Here is a 15039-nt window from a genome sequence, read left to right on the forward strand (position 1 = left end):
AGCCCAACGCGGGCCTCTATCCCAGGACCCTGGGATCATGACCTGAGCTGAAGGCGGATGCTTAACGACTGAGCCACCCAGGTGCCCCAGTTCTGCTTCCTTTTGTTGCTGGCGTGTCTCTGATGTTTCTTTGAATACCTGAGCACCCAAGCAGGGTCTGAATTGATGTTAGCCTCGTTTGACTTCCCAATTTCTTGGAGTTACAGCTGGGACAACTATGTTCTTTAACATTCTAATTTTTTCTACGTTTAGACAATGATGTCTCTCTGGATTGAATGGTGTATAATTTCATTGACATATAAATTACGACCTTTTATTTGTCTTCCACCAGATTGAACAGAACATAGTTGATGTGCTTTCTTTTCCCAATGTTTCGTTTTAGCAACTTCTTGGAAATCAGCTTTTTCATCAGGAAAGTGTATGGAATAGATAGATCATACATATTGTAAAATGCATTTGGTTTATTGCTGAGTATTATTTCTGTATCATATAGGAATTCTTTATTTCTTGAATTAGAATGTTCTAAGCCCTTTTGGAATTTGAACAGTTTGTCAAATTTGTTGATTTTATAGCACCTCCATCTTGAAAAAAAATGCCATATGGTCTTCCTGAAAGAACATTTTGAGAGAATTACGTGGTATTCAATAAGGCATTTGGAAATAACCTATTAAGTATTTAGGAATTGTTGTACAAGAAGCTAATTTGCACAACCAGAAGCCATTAGCCCAGCACACGGACACCTCCTAAAGCTAGCGTAGCAAATGTAAACTATGGAAGCCCAACCTGACTCATCCCTTTCAGGATATGGAGAACAGCAGAGGGGTGACAAAACCACATCATTAGAACTGCCCTACCCTGCTTTGTTTCAAAAGGATTTGAGGTAACGTAGAGAATACTTACAGTAAGATAGAAAAGGACAGAGAAGGGAATTGGGGCCAGTGGAACACAGCGGGTGGGCTAATCCGTCAAGTCAGTAGTCTGTGCCATAGGGACTTGCCTGGTTGCCGGGGTGGGGGGTGGGGGTCCCCCACATTCGGCTCTGAGCTTCCACAGCCTCAACACATAGGAAGACAGTCCCAGAATTCCTGAGATTAGCATAAGCTCATGCCTCAGGAGAAGTATAGTTTCTGAGCTGAGGCCTGAAGAAATTACTCTTCTGGGCCCATTTTAAGGGATGAGGATCTCAACAGTGTTCCCATAATAAAGCTGGTAGTGAATGTCCCTCATGCAAGCCGGGGGCAGAGTGCTATACATGGGCTTCAGGTGAGGCCAAAGCAAGCAGGCCCGGCACCCTGCCGATTTGATTCAGGAATTAAAATTTAGTCTGTCTGGGGGGATGTGGTATTACCAGTTTTTAATTTTGGCCAATTTTATTTACAAGTGGAGGTCAGTCTTTTCCCAAATGTTAATCAGCCATTTGTAATTTATCTTTTGTATACTGTCTGTTACTTTGGCTTTTTCGTATTCGAGAATTGGAGGGTTTTCAATTTGGGATTTTTAAAAAGTGAAGGAATATTAATGCATTTGTCATTTGTAACAAGTAACTTTTTTTTCCTAGTTTGCCTTCTGAAGTTGCTGATTTTATGTCCTTAGGCTCGCTCGCTGAGCTAGGAGCGAGCACGTGTGCTGAGTGGGAGGGGGCTGAGCTAGGCGCGGGACGCGCGGAGTCGCCCCTCCGAGGAGGGGAGGCTGCTCGGGGCTCTAGCGAAGGCCCCCGGGCAGCACCGGCAGCCAGCGGCGTGGGGACACCCGCGTCCGTACGCCGCTCTGCCGGGGGCTGTGAGCTCTTTCGTCAGTAGCGTGTGGGCCTGAGCTGTTGGGGGCTGACCTGAAGTGGGGTTCTGCCCCGCTCCCAGGTGCGCCAGCTGCTGCCGCGGCCGGTGGGCTCGGGGGGACGGCAGCGGCGCACCGGGCGAGGCCTGGGGGCCAGGAGAGCAGCGGGAGCAGGCCTGGCTGGCGGCCCGGGGCGCGGGGCGCGGGGCGACGGCTGCCGAGGCGAGCCCCCTGCCGTGTGCAGCTCAGCACGTGGGCCTCGGGCGGCAGTGGCCGCGCGGAGACCGAGGGCCGCAGGAGCGGGGCCCCTGAAGGCTGGCAGGACGACGTCCGCTGCTAGGAGCCGGCACAGGGCTCCTGGGAGGGGGCACGGGGGCCTGGTGCGCTCGGGACGTTGCATCTTGACCCGGCTGCCCCTCGCACGAGTGTGAACACTCGGCCGTAATGCGCCGACATACTTTCCGTGTGTTCGATAACATGTGACGAAGTGAATGAGAGCGGGGGAGAGAGTGCTCGCTTTGGTGCCAGACGGCCTCTTTTCAAATCCCAGCTCTTGATAGCCAGTTCATAACCGTGGGGCCTTGGGGAAATTACTCAGCCTCTCTGTGCCTCGGATTCAAGTCCGTAAAGTGACAGTAATAATGACGCCTGTATCTTAGCGGTGCTGGGAGGAGTAGACGAATTGATGTGTGTCAAGCACTCTGAATTGTGTACAGCGCGTAGTAAACCCTCCCTAATGTTGCCTATCATTCGTTGTTTTTCTTAATAGTGGTTCTTACTATGAATGCGAAGAGATATGAGGAAGGCTTGGTGCCTCGGGCAGTTGTGGTCCCCTGAGAGCCGGTGGGCGCCCTGCCAGGTGAAGTCCTGAGTGTTAGCTGTGCCCTGGGGCCTGGAGTGGAGGGGGGTGGGCTGCAGGTTGCAGCCACAGTTAGAGTGAAGGAACGGATGGGTGCCTGGGTGGCTCAGTCGGTTAAGCGACTGCCTTCGGCTCAGGTCATGATCCTGGAGTCCCGGGATCGAGTCCCGCATCGGGCTCCCTGCTTGGCGGGGAGTCTGCTTCGTCCTCTGACCCTATCCCCTCTCATGTGTTCTCTCTCTCTCTCTCTCTCTCTCATTCTCTTAAAAAAAAAAAAAAAAAAAAAAAAATGAAGGAACGGTGAGGTGGTGGTGTTGCCATGTGAGCCGTGATACTCCCCAGGCTAATGGTAGGATTTGCAGTGGACGAGACCGAGCTTGAGGTCAAGGCCCCAGGGCATTGCTGTATGATATGTGTCTCAGGCCCTGAGGGAGAGGGGCTGGCTGGGAGTGCCCGTGGGGCATCAGCAGCAGCCTTCCTCGGGTGGAGGGGCCTGGATGAAGCCAGCTGTGGCCTTTGGGAGGCTTACTTGGCTTTCCCAGGAATCTTGATGCCTGCGCAGTTAGTGGCCCAGAAAGGTGTCAGAAGCCAGGTGACATTTGGTGTGTTTGACAGTGAAATACAGGTTAATTATATCTCCTTTAATATATTTTCAGAATTCCACTCTCATTCTGCCAGTAGCTGTAATGCTCTGCCTAGCTCCCTGCCCCCTCCCTTCTCCTTGAACCTTGGTTATGTTTGTCCCCCCAGACCCCTCCTCCTCCTCACTGGGTAACCATCCCAACCCCCACCCCAATTCAGTTGGAGGAAATTAAAGTCCCTCTAGTTCCACACTCTGGGACTCACTCCCATTTCTCATACCCGGACCTTGTTGCCTTGACCCTATTCCTGTCTTAAATTCCACTGCCAGGTATGGGTCTTGTTCCTCTGTCCAAGCCCGGCTACCTGCCAGGGCCCCGGTTTCCCCACAGTGGAGGCCTCCTTTGCATTCACTATTTCCTTTTCTGATCCCAGGTTTCAAGGATGAGATCCTCCCACCTGACATGGACTTCCTCTCCACACTGACATGTCCGCCTGAATCTTTTGCTACCACCCTCCTCCTCCCCCACCCCATCCTGCCCTTGCTTGCTGAGCCATCCGCCTTTTGCTGAATCTCCCTAAAGCAGTGTCTGCCAGCATTGTTGGCTGGGGATACTGTGCTCTTCCTGACGAGGGGAGCCTCCCTCCCCTGGGGTGTGAGTAGCCAGGCACCTACTCCACCTTAGTAAGCCCATGAGACTGCCCAGCCGCCTCCTCCCAGGCCAGCCTGTCCTTTGTCTTCAGGGCTCCTGTTTTGACAATGGGCACATGGGAGGGACAGGTTTTGAGTCCTGTAAAAAGAAAAAGGAAGGAAGTGTCCTTCACACAATTTCTGCCCCCTTTTCCTCGTTCTTCCTGGGGTGTCTGTGTGTTCGTGTATGATGTTTTGTTGTTTAGGGGCGGGGGAGAAGGGTGGGCGGGTTGAAGAGCAGTTTTTACTTTGTGCTTCGGCGGAGAAGTCTAAAAAGCCAGCCTGGAGAGCATTCTAGCTCTCTCCTCTCTACCTTTTAATATCATACAAGTGACATAAAAACTCAGCCTCTTTTGTCAGTGACTATTAGAAAGCCATTTGGGGCTGTAGGTGATCTAGAATATTTTATAATCATACCAACAAAATATGTCCCTCTATGTTTGTTTCCTATGACCTGGAATTGTATGAGAGATCCTATGATCTCTCATTGTAATGGAATTTATTGTCTCAAGACTTTACCCCTTGTAAAATTTAGGAATTTGGGGTAGTAAATCATGAAATTCATGTAAAGGGGTATATGTGGGGAGTTCAGGCTGGAGAAAGGACTCTTAGTCTTTGTTTTTTCATGGCCAGTTTTCATCAAAAGTTTAGATTTTCTCTGGACTGTGATAGGTTATTCTGTCTGTTATGACAAAAACTAGCCAAACAAGAAACAAATGTCATATGCTGTTAGTAGGAATGTAAATTGGTAAGATTACTTTGGAAAACTGTCTGGCAATATTTACTAAAGTCCAACACAGGCATGTTCTCTCACCCACCAATTCTACTCCTAGGTATACACCCAACAGAGAGGTGTACATATGTTCATAGCAGTAGTGTTCATAATAGCTAAAAATAAGAAGTAACTCAAGTCCATCAAAAGAGTAAGTTGTGGAAGAAGCATATCACGAAATACCCTGTGACAGCAGAAATGGAAGAACTGTGGCTACCCACGGAAGCATGGGTGAATTTCACAAAGTATTGAATGAAAGAAGCCAGGCAGAAAACTATATTGTTTGATTTATACAAAGTTCAAAATCAGGCAGAGATGTGGTTTTGGGAGTCAAAATGGTGCTGACCTTAGGGGAAGAGGGCGGGATAGTGACTTGGAGAAGGCAAAAGGGCTTCTATGTTTGGTGTGTTCTATTTCTTGACCTGGATGGTAGTTATGTGGGTGGGTTCATTCTGTGACAATTCACCAAGCTACATACTTATGATTTATATTCTGTGTGTTAACCTTCAGTAAGAATTTGTATTAAAAACTTCAGTATGTGTTCTATTTGAGCCAGTTTTTATGAATGTGTCTGTCCCTCTGGTCCGTGGACTTGGTATGTACTTTTGCCTCAGTCTAAAGTACTTTTTTACTCCCTTTTCACTCCATTCCTGTTCCTCCTTTGGGTCTCCCTTCCCCACACGTGCAGCGTCCAGGTCCCCACTTGTGTGCTCTCTCGGCACCCTGTTGTGGAGCACAGCTCGGACTTCCCATGTCGGTGCGTATTTGATTGCCTCTCCCCCCGTTCTGCAAGCTCGAGGAGAGTGGAGAAGCTGGGCCTGTCTCTGCCAGCCGGGTGTCTCCAGGGACTGGCCCCAGGGCCCACACCCACTGGTAGTTGTCAAATGAATGAACCGAATGGACTGACTGCGGAGGGAGCGGCCTTTTTCTCGACCCCTTTCCAAGTTAGCTTGGGGAAGCGCGAGGCTGAAGGAGCCCTGAGGTTGAAGCCCCTCTGAAGGCGCGTGAAACGTCTTTGAGACTCTAGTGACTTTCATAGCCTTAACGTGTGACCTGTAGGAAGACTTCGAAGCTGAAAGAGCTATGTTGGCTGATCAATCGGCGTCCCTTAACCTAGTTCTGTATTCTCTGCCCACTAGTCATGTTCTTGAGAACAAACAGTTTATATATGATGACTTCATTTGTTCTGGCTTTTCTCATGACAATCCTAAGGTCAAGCCTATTTTAAGCCTGAGAAATATGTCCTGGAAGTTAGTTCCAGAGTCCCTATTTCCTTTTTCTTTCCTTAGCATGGAAATCTTGGCTGTCTTCCCCATCCCCGCCCCCCTGAACTGTTCTCAGAAACAACTTTGAAAGTAACGTAAATATCCTCTATGTTGATTTTGTGTGTGTGTGTGCCCTTTAGTTGTTCTTTTTCACCTAGATGTGGGGAAATAGCACGTTCTCATGTACCGTTCTAATCTGACAGAAGGAAGCCCAAAGCCGTGCTCAGATGGACCCAGAAAGAGGAAGAATTTAAGTCGGTACCTTTGCATTTAGGCCTTATTTGTTAGGTGGTGTTTGTCGGGTGTTTTCCTCTTGTGTAAAGTGGTTGGGAGGCGGGCTTTGGAGCCAGACACTGTCGGTCTGGTCCGAATCCCAGGCCTGCCACTCCCTGCCCTTTGACCTTTGCCAGTCACTTAGCCTCTCTGGGCCTAAGCTTTCTCTTTGTAACACGGGGGCTAGTCATCAAGATTGGATTAAATTATGAATGTAAAACAATCTGTTCAATACTTAAGAAGCTGTAAACACTTAATAAAGAGTAGTTACCTAAAGTGGAAGATTCAATTTTGTTGTTTGAAAAAGAATGGTTTTAACATATATTACCTATTGGACTCTAAAGATTAGGACTTATTTTTAAGAACATATTTGGAAATTAATTTTGTGATTTATTTTGTGATCATTTGTGTAAATGATTATACAAAACCCAATCATACGATTTACCTTTGGGAACAAGAAGGGGAATATAGTAGCATTACGGTGGTTTGTATGCTACTCCCCCAACCCCCTTTAACTCTGAAAACAAATAAGAAATTTGGAGAATCCCATCCACTATTAACCCTAATGATCGTTTCCTGAAGAACAGCCCCATCCAGAGTCACACAGAAATCTAGGATATGAATTGGAGCTTTGAGCTCTTGTCATTTTTTTTCTTCCTTCAGTGATTTCTGGTTGCTTAGTGTGAAGGGTCACACTAATGACGCTGTGTTTGTTGGTGAGCAAAGGGGAAGTGGAGAGGTGCTTTGCGAGGGATGGAAGATGGTATTTACATACAAAATTTCAGATTTGGACCTTAGCAGCTTTGGTTCTGATGGGCTGGATGTAGAAATTTCAAGATCAGAAGGGCTTTGAGGTATGGTGGAAAAAACAGACTTTCTGTATCCTGCTTCAACTACTGTGCAACTTGAAAAAATTGCTGCTTTCTCTATCATTTTTCTCGATTTTCTTATTTGCAAAATAGTAATAATTCTTCCTGACAGAGTTTTTTGAGAGGCTTGAGATATATGATGACCTTTTCCTAAGAGACCGTGAGATACGTGTAAAGGAGTTTTTATTTGCTCTTTCTTTTTCCATTTAACCTGTTGTCTGCTCTGACAAGAATAAAGGAATTGTTTAAAGGATCCTCTGTAATTAGCCAACTTACTATTTTGAAATATTTTATTGTGGAGAATTTATAACATGTATAAAAGGAGAGAAAAGGGTATTACATTTGTTGCATAACAAATCACCCCAAAATTCTGTGGGTCAGAAATACGAGAGCTTCTTGGGTTGGCGGTTCTGGTCTCTTGTGAGGTTGCAGCCAGGTGTTGGCTTGGGCTGCAGTCATCCAGGGGCTTGAGTGGGCCATAGGATTCGCTTCCAGGGTGGTTCACTCACGTGGCTGGCTAAGTGAGTGCCAGATGTCTTGGGGTGGGGGCCCAGTTCCTCTTGATGTGGGCAGTCTTCAGAGGGCTACTCGTGTCCTCAGGACATAGTAGCTGGCTTCCCCCAGAGAAAGTGATCCTGTGCACCAACACAGAAGATTACGATGCCCTTTTTGACCTAGTCTGGGAACTTGTGTATGGTCAGTTCTGCTCTATTTTATTGGTTCCATAATAAATCTGCCCTCCTTCAGTTAAGGAAGGGACCATGCAAGATCTTGTGATGATCATTGCGTCTTTAATTCATTAATGGTTGCAAATGGTAATAATCTATCGTTCCTTCCTCATTTAATACTGAAATACTTATTAAAGAGAAACTTCCCCTCATTAACTATGTGATAAAATTTGAATAGCATACGTAAAATAAATGCTTGTTTCTTGCCCTTCATTTACCACTTTTTAGAATAAGGATTTGGTTCTCTAGCATCCTTCAAAGGGGACCAGTTAAAAAAAAATTATTTTTAAGATTTTTTATTTATTTATTTGACAGAGAGCGAGAGACACGGTGAGAGAGGGAACACAAGCAGGGGGAGCGGGAGAGGGAGAAGCAGGCTTCCCACCGAGCAGGGAGCCCGACTCGGGGCTCGATCCCAGGACCCCGGGATCATGACCTGAGCTGAAGGCAGACGCTTAATGACTGAGCCACCCAGGTGCCCCAGGGCACCAGTTAAATTTTATTTTTTATTTTCATTTTTATTTATTTTTTAAGATTTTATTTATTTGACAGAGACACAGCAAGAGAGGGAACACAAGCAGGGGGAGTGGGAGAGGGAGAAGCAGACTCCCTGCTGAGCAGGGAGCCCGACGCGAGGCCTGATTTCCAGGACCCTGGGATCATGACCTGAGTCTAAGTCAGAGCTTAACTGACTGAGCCACCCAGGTGCCCCTAAATTTTATTTTTTTCAGTCATTATGAACTTAAGGATTTTAATATATTTGATGTCTTTCAGCCTTTTGCATTTAATCTATTTTGATGTTCAGTTATTATACCCCTGTTAGAGAAGTAGCATACTAAACATACTCCTCTTTGCTTTGCTTTGCTCACTTAACAGTATATCCTTGAGATCATGCCATCGTTGTATGGACAGGAATTCTTTTTCAAGAATTGAGATCTAATTCATATACTCACCCCTTTAAAGTGTACAATTCAGTGTTTTCTTAGTGGTAATGGTTGCACAACTTTGTGAATACATTATCTGCCTAATTCTAGAATATTTTCATCACAGAAACCCTGTAGCCATTAGCAGTCAGCCCCCATTCGCTCTGGTCCCTCCCACCAGTGCCGAAGCCCCTTGCAAACCCCAATCTGCCTTCTGTCTCTTCTGATCTGCCCATTCTGGACATTTTATTTTATTTTATTTTTTAAAGATTTTTTATTTATTTGATAGGGCAGAGTAAGCGAGAGAGAACATGAGTGGGGGGAGGGGCAGAGGGAGCGGGAGAAGCAGGCTTCCCGCTGAGCAGGGAGCCCCATTCGGGGCTTGATCCCAGGACCCTGAGATCACACCTTGAGCCGAAGTCAGATGCTTAACTGACTGAGCCTCCCAGCCTCCCCTGGACATTTCTTTTTTAATGGAATCGTATACTTTCTGGCCTTTGTGTTTGGCCCTTTTTTACTTAGCATCATGTTTTCCAGGTTCATCCATGTTTTAGTTTGCCCCAGTTCTTCTTCTGTTTTTGTAGTGGTACACTGCTCCTGGGCTGGTCCACCACACCTTAGTCAACCAGCGTGTGTTGGTGAATAACCGGATTGTTTCTGGATTTATTATTAGATGGCTTTGTGGATATATCCTTTTTATTTTATTATTATTATTATTATTATTATTATTATTAGAGTACCCTTTGGATAGATTCCTACAAATGGGATTGCTGGGCTGAAGGATAATTGTATATGTAATTTTGCTAGTTGTTGCTGAATCCCCCCTTCTAGGGATTGTACCATTTTGCATTTTCACAAGCAGGGTATCAGAAATTGTTTCCCTACTGTTTTGCTTCAGAGTAGGATTTTGTGGTACCTCACTGTAGTTTTGACATTTTATTTGTATTTCTCATATGATGATTGAGATTGATTGGCCATCTATCTTTTCACATGTTTAGGGGTCATTTGTGTTCTTTTTTCCGTGAATTACTGTTCCTTTTCCTCTAGAACCCTTCTCCAAAGGATTGTCTTTTTCTTCCATTTTTGGATGCCATTTCTCTATTGTACATATTTTAATCATTTTCCTTCTTACTCTGCAGAAGGTGTCTTGTCATGCAAATTAATAAATTTTTGTGTAATTCTGCTAATACTTATTGTGTCTGGAGTTTGAGTCATAGTGGGAAAGTTTCCCTCATTGCCAGATTGTTAAATATTTACCCATGTACACATCCTGGTGTGTGAAGAATAGATCCACTTTCCCCCTATACTGCTATTGAATTATTCCCAGCACCATTTATTAATAAGTCTGTTTTCTTCACTGTTTTGATAGGTTACCATTATGATAAATTTCATACAAAATTGGATCCATTTGTGGATTTTTTATTCTTTTCCGTTAGTCTCTATGTCTATTTGTGTGCCATTGCTATGCTTTTTTTTTTTTTTAAACTTTATTTATTAGAGCTCATGAGCACAAGCAGGGTGCGGGTGGGGAGAGGGAGAGGGAGAAGCAGACTCCTCACTGAGCAGGGATCCTGATGCGGGGCTCGATCCCAGGACCCACGGGATCATGACCTGAGCTGAAGGCAGTGCTTAACTGACTGAGCCACCCAGGTGCCCCTGCTATGCTTTTTAAATATCTGGTAAGGCTAACCTTCCTCATTTCTTTCCCTATTCTTACATATTTGTTATAGATGAACTTTATAATCTGCTTGTTTAGCTCTGGGGAAAAAAAACCTTGAAGTTATTTTTATTGGGGTTGTGTTAAATTTATAAATTAGTACAGGGAGAACTGACATCTTTGTGATGTTGTATATTCCTACCCAAGAACATGGTATGTCTTTCCATTTGTTCAAATTTGTTGTGTTTTTGCGGGCAGTGTTTTTATACCTCTCTTCAGAGGTTCTTCTTAAGCTTCTTAGATATTTTACTATTTTTTTGCTTTTGTAAGTAGGGTTCTCTCTTCATTGTATTTTCTAACAGAATTTCCCTTTTATAAATGAAGCCTGTTGGTTTTGATATATTTATTGTGTAGCTTTCTAAATCTCTGATTTGTAATACTCTATCAATTCTTTTGGGTTTTCCAGGACATGTCATTATATTATTTGTGAATAGAATTTTACTTCTTTCCCAATTCTTAGACCACTAATTGCAGCCTCTTCTCTAGTTGCATTGGATAGCATTGGATAGCATCTCCAGGGCAGTGTTAGAAAGTAGAGAAGATAGCATTTTGTTTTTATTATACAGTAGTGTTTGTTTCTAACTTTGGTGAGAAAGTTCTAATTTTTCTCTGATAAGATTTAGCAGACTTTTACATGCAATGAAAGGAATAGAAGAAGGAAATTATGTGGAGAAAGTTTTTGTTTTTTGTTTTGCCTTTTGTTTTGCTTTTCAAAGTGTGGGTGAGATATACTCAACATTTGTAGTAAATGTGATTATTTCTACTCCCAACTCTGTAGTATAATATCTTAATTATTATATCGACAGTCGATGAAATTAGTTATTTTCAACTATTTGACAAGGAAAATACTTAACATGTGAGTGATAAACACAGTAGAAAACTGTTACTGTGTAATTCTAATTTTGAGAATAGTTGCATAGAAAAAAATACTAAAGGGGGTTTGAAAATGGAAAACTTAGTCTTTATCATTGTGATATTGCTGTGCCAACACCTGGTTTCAGGGTTTGCCGTGGTGGGGACAAAAGATCCTCGCGTGGCGTCAGTGAAATGCCTCAGTGACACACGTCATTTCAGCTCACAGTCTGCTGGGTAGAGCTAGTCAGCGGCCTGACCGTACGGGGAAGGAAGGGGATCCTCCAGCGTGTCAGGAAAGAGGAGAGCCAGATACGGGTAAGCATGTGAAAGTCTCTGCCACAGTTGAGAACCTCTTTTGGTGCTAATTCTTTAAGATTTTCAGTTTCTTCTATAGTTACTGGCCTGTTCTGGTTTTATTCTACTTTTATAAATTTCAGTTTATTTCCGGAAAATTGTTGATTTCATTAAGATTTTAAACTATATTTGTAACATACCTTGAATAAGCATGGTTTGATGGGCATTTCAAAATGATGAACTTGATGATATCTCCATAAAGCTGGGAATAAAATCACTGTGGCTACTCTGGAAAAATGGGTCACAGGGGCACAACTAGATTTCTGCCGCTGTCCAGTTGGAGAGGTCGTCTGTGTTTATGACATAGGTGTGGAGGGATGTGGGCAAACTCGGGATATATTTTGGAGGTGGGATCTAGAGGTGCTATACAAAGGAGCATGTGGACTGTTTCTTGCTGTTTCGGATAAGATCAGGTATTTATGCCAGATGTAGATCAACACACTGGTTTCTTAAATGAGAATATCTTGCTGTTTACAGTTTTTTGTGTGTGGTTAATTCACACTCTGGCTTAAACTCTTTTATTTCATTGAGGGCCAGTTACAGTTGGTCCATGGGCCACACTGTCAGTAGTGTGATACCAGTGTCCACTCTTTCCATTGTAGGACATGCCATGATTTTATTTAACCAGCCTCTTACTGGTGGACATTTAGGTGGTTAGACCTCTTGCCCCAACACCCCTGCCCCAAATCTTCTTTGACATTAGAGATAAGTCCTATTGCTATGAAATCCTTATTTATACAATTATGTGTATAGTTTTTATGACCGCTTAGGACTGTTCCTGGGAAAGAATAAAGATTTTGGAACATATGACAGATTGTTCTCCAGAAAACTTGTTACCCACTTACAGAGACAAATTTTTACTATCCTTTTTTTTCCCCAAAAAACCTTTGCTAATTTAGATGACAAATAGCATTATTTGAATATTTATTTCTTTATTAGTAAGATTGAATTTTTGTCATGTGTATTTCAGAGTTGATATTTCCTTTGCCAATTCTTTTTTTTTTTTAATTTAATTTATTTATTTGACACAGAGAGAGAGACAGCTAGAGAGGGAACACAAGAAGGGGGAGTGGGAGAGGGAGAAGCAGGCTTCCCGCTGAGTAGGGAGCCTGATGTGGGGCTGGATCCCAGGACCCTGGGATCATGATCCGAGCTGAAGGCAGACACCTAACAACTGAGTCACCCAGGTGCCCCTCCTTTGCCAATTCTTTGAGGCATTTTATATATATATATTTATTTATTTATTATCATTTTTTAGGATTTTACATATTTATTGAGAGAGAGAGAACTCGAGTGTGGCAGGGGCGGGGCAGAGGGCAAGGGAGAAGCAGACTCACTCCTGAGCAGGGAGCCACACCATGTGAGCTGGACCCTGTGGGACTCAATCCCAGGACTCTGAGATCATGACCTGAGCTGAAGGCAGATGCTTAACTGACTGAGCCACCCAGGCACCCTCAATTCTTTATGTTCTTTGATTATTTTTATTTTGGAATATAAGTACCCTTTATGAAGGGTATTTACTCTTTGACCCTATAATGGCAATATTTTTCTCCGTTTTTAAAATAGATTTTCATTTTTTTGCTTCACATAGAAAGTTGTCCTTGTTCCAGAGGCTGCTAGCAGGTGGTTCCTTGTGTGGGGTGGTCAAGGCTCCTGGCTTCCTTGTCTAAAGAGGCTGCCCTCCACAGGGAGCACGTTTGCTTGGAGTCCACCATTCTGGGGGGAGGAACTTGGGAATTCAAAGCTCCTGTGTCAAGGAAATTTGCAGGGGTGATAGAGGATATTAAGGGATTATTTTTTACTTAGTTATAGTGGAATTGTGGTTGGGAAGAAAAGTCTGTACATACACAGAAGTATTTCAGGGTGAAAAATGTTAGAGAGTTGCTTTAAAATACGATAGCACTCTCTTTGCCACATCTCCTGTGAGAAAGAATGAAGGCCATTCTCAGCAGACTGTCGACATTCCAGAAAATGTCGACATCACTCTGAAGGGACACACTGTTATTGTGAGGGGCCCCAGAGGAGCCCTGCAGAGGGACTTCAATCACTTCAGTGTAGGACTCAGTCTCCTCAGAAAGAAGAGGCTCCGAGTTGACAAATGGTGGGGAGATAGTACGAACCGTAGCCAGTTCTTTTCTGTCTGTAGTCACATGCAGAACCTGATTAAGGGCATGAAACTGGGCTTTCGTTACAAGATGAGGTCCGTGTAGGCTCACTTCCCCATCAACATTGTTATTCGGGAGAATGGTTCTCTTGTTGAAATTCGAAATTTTGGGGCGCCTGGGTGGCTCAGTCATTAAGCATCTGCCTTCGGCTCAGGTCATGATCCCGGGGTCCTGGGATCGAGCCCCGCATTGGACTCCCTGCTCCGTGGGAAGCCTGCTTCTCCCTCTCCCACTCCCCCTGCTTGTGTTCCCTCTCTCACTGTCTGTCAAATAAATAAATCTTAAAAAAAAAAAAAATTCAAAATTTCTTAGGTGAAAAATACATCTGCAGGGTTTGGATGAGGCCAGGTGTTTCTTGTTCAGTATGTCAAGCCCAGGATGATGAGTTAATTCTTGAAGGAAATGACATTGAACTTGTATCAAACTCAGTTGCTTTGATTCAGCAAGACACAACAGTTAAAAATAAGGGTATCAGAAAATTTTTGGATGGTGTCTGTTTCTGAAAAAGGAACAGTTCAGCAGGCTGATGAGTAAGATCTAAGTTGTCCCTCTATAGAAACAGCAAGATGCCAGATGATTTTTCAAACTTACTTGTGATATATATATATATATTTTTTTTTTTAAAGATTTTATTTTATTTATTTGACAGAGAAAGACACAGCGAGAGAGGGAACACAAGCAGGGGGAGTGGGAGAGGGAGAAGCAGACTCCCTGCCGAGCAGGCAGCCCGATGCGGGACTCGATTCAGGGACTCCAGGATCATGACCTGAGCCGAAGGCAGTCGCTTAACCGACTGAGCCACCCAGGCGCCCCTACTTGTGATATTTTATTATTAAAAATATTTTTTCATTATACATTTATTTTAATACAGGTTCACAATGCCAGGTAAAGCATAAAATCTCCAACCGCCTACTTTTTTTTTTTGCTTTATTTTCTTTCCAAGTGTTTATTTAAATTCCAGTTAGTCAGGGTGCCTGGGTGGCTCAGATGGTTAAGTGTCTGCCTTTGGCTCAGGTCATGATCCCGGGTCCTGGGATGGAGTCCCGCATCGCATCGGGCTCCCTGTGGGAGGGAGCCTGCCACTCCCTCTCTCTCTGCCTGCCACTCCCCCTGCTTGTACTCTCTCCCTGTCTAATAAAAAATCTTAAAAAAAAATAAATTCCAGTTAGTTAACATACAGTGTAATATTAGTTGCAGGTATAGAATTTAGTGATTC

At 44.0% G+C, this 15039-nt stretch overlaps 1 protein-coding gene across 3 annotated transcripts in view; it reads left to right on the plus strand.

Annotated features, from left to right (window-relative positions):
- The window catches only part of PDE8A (phosphodiesterase 8A), a 143015-nt gene that overhangs the window by 23317 nt on the left and 104659 nt on the right, over positions 1-15039 (plus strand). The window contains exon 1 of one of the 3 annotated variants that reach the window (XM_035024215.1): positions 4276-7066. The exons of the other annotated variants lie outside the window; for them this stretch is intronic. The gene's annotated coding sequence lies outside the window, so the exon portion shown is untranslated. Of the gene's footprint in view, positions 1-4275; positions 7067-15039 lie in introns of those variants that run through there. 3 annotated transcript variants of the gene reach the window in all.

The sequence above is a fragment of the Mirounga leonina genome, unplaced genomic scaffold, assembly GCF_011800145.1.
Source record: "Mirounga leonina isolate KUSES-001 unplaced genomic scaffold, KU_Mleo_1.0 Mir_178, whole genome shotgun sequence".
NCBI lineage: Eukaryota > Metazoa > Chordata > Mammalia > Carnivora > Phocidae > Mirounga > Mirounga leonina.